Genomic DNA, 4,333 nt, shown 5'->3' with positions numbered 1-4,333 from the left:
TTGGAATAAGGTCCATAAGAGGTGACATTAATTAATTCAGGAGGGGTAACATATTTGTTGTGAATGAAGTAAAAACAGAGAGGAGATATAATACTCCCCAAGATTTCTAATTCCTCAGGTTTCTGCTACTGATAGCTAAATGTCTGTCTGTCATGTGAAGTTTTTGCTGGTCTTGTGAAACAGTCTAAGAATGGATTTCTAAACTGATCATGGTCATCACACCAGGGGATATATTGATTCCTAAAATCACCCCATTCTCTTGGCGTCCAGGGGATTCCTACCAGACAGGTCTTAAAAGGGTGAGAGGGATCTAAGGTAGAGAGACAGATAGAGTCAGTATTTAGTGATTGTGCCAGGTTTAGCCAAACATTTTGGCCAGAGAGCATTACCCAATTTGGAATTGTTGGAGGAGGTGTGGCAAGGGCTCCTGACGTTAAGTCTTTCTGATTTGCTGGTGTTATGCTGCACACAAGAAACAGGATTATCCTGAAAGTGATGCTGATGGGGGATCCCTTCCTGTAGTTGGTGCTGAATCCGTTGGTGCTGGATCTGCTGCTGGTTGAGCTGGGAGGGAAACTTCTTGGTGGATCCTTACTAGTCTGGACGGTATCCATCTTGGACTTGCTCCTGTGGAGACACAAGCATGCCCTCTTCCCCAAACAATTAGGGGGACAGGACCGAGCCATTCTCCTGTCAGGATATCCCTGTATTTTACCTTAGCTTCCCCCGTTTTTAATTTTCCAGCTCCAAAATGATGTCCAACAGGTGAAACATCCTCATGCAACCTATTTAAAAAATTGAGGACATACAATGCCTTGTTTAAACATTCTGATGGAGAGAGACCTACAGTTGTTTTTTCAGCATATCTTTTAAAGATTTGTGAGTTCTCTCTACTATCCCTTGGCCCTGTGGAGAGTGCAAGAAGGCCTGGGTGATAGTGGGTTTCCATCTCTGTCAAATAGGGATCGACATTCTATAGCCCAATGTAGCCCTTTTTTACATCTGGGGCAAAGGCCTGGACAAATGGTTTTTTGAGAATTGGGATTTTTAAATTTTGGGCAGTTAGCTTTTATATGACCTGGACGTTTGCAATTATGGCATATCACTTTGGAGTGGTCTAGGGCTGCTGCTAAGGCTTGGGTCATTTTTTCTGCCATCTGCTGAGTTGCTTCTGCAATTTGGTTGCATAATTGTGTATTAGCTTCAGCTAACTGGTTAGACATTGACACTTGAGCTTGGACCAGGCTATTTGCTAATTTGTCATTAGGGCTAATATCTTTACAAGCCTTTACCATATCCATGGGGGTAGGGTCACGAAGGTTTCTGAGTATCTGCTGACACTGTGCATTTGAACTGGAGATAGTTAGCTTCAGGAATAGGGCATCTTGGGCTTCTTTCACCTTTATTTGTTTTTCTATAGATTCTTTCAATCTCTCTGCAAAATCAATAAAAGATTAATCGGGCTTTTGAATTACATTATTGAAAGCTGGAGTGGTTTGAGAGGCAACAGCTACTGATTGCAGTGCCTGTAGTGCCATATTCCTGGTAGCAATTAAATCTTGTTTTGGAATTTTGGCCTGATCTGTATTTGCAGAATAAGGACATTCACCAAAAAGCATTTGTATAGTAGTTTCTACAGGTCTATGTGTAGTGGTACTAGTTTCATAAGTATATTTTCTAATTAAAGCTTTCCATTCATCTAAAACCAATGTTATTTGTACCTTATTTAGCAAGGATCTCATTATATCTTTTAAATCATTTGGAGTTAGTACAAAGGCTGAGAATAAAGATGACAGAATTCCCATTGCATATGCTGAATTCAAACCATAAGTTGTTACTGCCTTTTTCGCATCCTTGAGAAGCGGTATGGCTAAGGGGTCCCACACCGGGGGTGCACCTGGATTATAAAACACTGGATACGCCTGCAAGAAATTTAAACTATTAACATGTGTATCAATGTTATTTATATCATTACAATTATTGGTATGGTTGGTTCCTGTGGAAGAAAGAAAAGGGTTAAAAGGAGAAACAGAATTGTTAAAATTATTTTACATATTTGAAAATGGATTACTGGGAGAAAATCTGTTAAATGTTGTTAAGGATTGCAAATGATTTGTAGCTGGAAAACTGTTTGATAAGTCTGGTTCTGCTGAGTCAATCACAGCTAGTTGCACACTGTGAGAGGTGGGGAGAGTAGTGTCTGTTAGGTGGCTGAGTCTTTGATGGTCGGTCGTGGAGATGTTCTGAAGCTGTTGTTTTCCTTGCATGTTGCGGCAGGATGTAGAAAGAAGCGGGGGAGAGCTGGAACTGCAAAGCAGAGGTTGTCCCATCCCCGGCGCCGGGCATAGACAGGGAGGGGGTCCTGATGACGTCATCCTGTCCCGCTCGGCATCCATAGGGAAGGCAGGAGTTCTCGCTGCCGGTCCGGTGTGTTTGGAAGCTGGGAGTTTCCCGCCTCCTTTGTTTGACCATGCGGTGGTGGCAGCTGGGGGCTGCGGCTGAGAAGCTGCCTGGGGAAACTGCAGTTGGTGACCTCCTGCCGAGAGCTGCCGGGCGGGAGGGGCTGGGGCCACACAAATGCCTGCTGGATTTTCCTCCGCACAGTTCTGCCCCAAACAGTGCCTGTGGCAGCTATTTGTGATAGGATTGCCCGCCCTTGGAGGGAGAGGGGGTGGGAGGCGGGGAGGGCTCCCACCGGTGCTGGCCGCGGGCGGCTCCTCCTCCCCTCGCTCCACCGGCAGTCGAGACGGAGGAGCCCGGGACGGGGCCGGGGCCGCCTCGGTGCTGCCCGGGATGGGGGTTGCCGCCCCGCGTCCGACCCGTACAGGGGGCTGGGGCGGGCCAGTGCCACAGCCACCAGCCGTATCAGGGACCGGGTGCGCGGCACCGCCATGCGCCGACCACGGTGGGGGGGGTCGAAGGGGGACCCCTGCCCGCGGCTGCCGGACGGGATCTCCGTCTCCCTCCTCCCCGTTTCCAGCGGTGACTTCGGTCGCCCCCCCTTCTCCTAGACCCAGGAGGGAAGCTGCGGAGTCCTCCCTTAGGGACTTGGGACTTTTCTGTTGCATTTCAAGTATTGCTAACACGTGGGTCCAAGCTATGTTGGCATGTACTGCTGCTTTATCATTGGAATTTGCAGCCATCCATATCTGTCTGCCTAATAAGTCCCAGTCTTTAGTTGTCAGACAGAAAGGAAGTTTTAAGTCCTTTTTAACAATAACTTTGGAAAGGCATTTTAAAGCTGTTTTGTTAGTCGATTTTCCATTGCAACTCAATAAATTTTTCAAACGCTTATAGTTCTCGTTTTCAGTCTTAGAGAGGGATGCACCCATTTTGCAATTTTAGGTTTTTTGGGGTTTTTTTTAAGGGAATTTGGCGGTGCCTGCTCCTACCTGATTGTCGTCAGGAAGGCTGAGGTATTCAAAACAGACTGCTATCCCGTGGTGATGTAGTCTGCTAATACCTTGAACCGCTTAGACACTGGTCCATCGTGGAACGCAGATTCTCCCGTCTGCGCCTTAGGACTGCTTATATCTTCACAGAAGAGTTCAGACAACCGTTGCCTCACCACGAGGGCACCATTTACAACTGATTAGTTGGAGGGAGAGACCTTCAGGCCCTGGGTGCCAACCCATTACCTGGAAGGTGAATGCTCTTCCCCCCTGCCCCCGCCACGTGGCCCGATGACCCCGTAAGGAGCTCACAGAGCACCAGGGAGGAATGGACGAAAGAGGAAGTTTATTGTGGGGTCGGGGTTTATAAGGCTTTTAGGAGGGTCAAAGGGGAACCAATTACAAGTTCAGGGGCACACAGAAAAAACCAATCAGGTAAAGAGTCAACAACCAATAGGAAGGGGTTAACAAAGGCCAATGAGAAACATGTCAGGACATCTTCCCAGGACACTCCTGTATGGGAGACAAGTCCCTCACAGGGGGTGTCGGGAACAGGGAGCAATGACTTTGCAAAAAAGCAGAAGCCATTTTGAAACCTGTTTAAACCACATTAAAAACTTCTGTTTCTATAACATTTGAGCTGTTTTCTTTTTCTTCACTAGTCAATATCTGACAGGACTTCTTCCATCCTACATATGGCAGATCCATTGCCACAGGCAGCAAAGCTTTCTGTACTGGCACTTTTGGTGTGGGAGGAATCCTCATCTGTATGCAATTTTGGGAGCTGGGCTGTCAGTTGGGAGGCAGGTCTGAAAACAGGAAACAACAACCCTTATCCCCAGGAAAGAAAGAATGGAAGCTTAGGCTTCGTTTTGCAGGTGGTGGGTCAGCCTGGGCACTCCATGAGCAGCAAGAGCTTTCTGTGCTGGCACCTTTGGTGT

Source organism: Corapipo altera, unplaced genomic scaffold, assembly GCF_003945725.1.
Source record: "Corapipo altera isolate COAL_440 unplaced genomic scaffold, ASM394572v1 61184, whole genome shotgun sequence".
NCBI classification, from domain to species: Eukaryota; Metazoa; Chordata; class Aves; order Passeriformes; family Pipridae; genus Corapipo; species Corapipo altera.
This window is presented reverse-complemented; position numbering follows the sequence as displayed.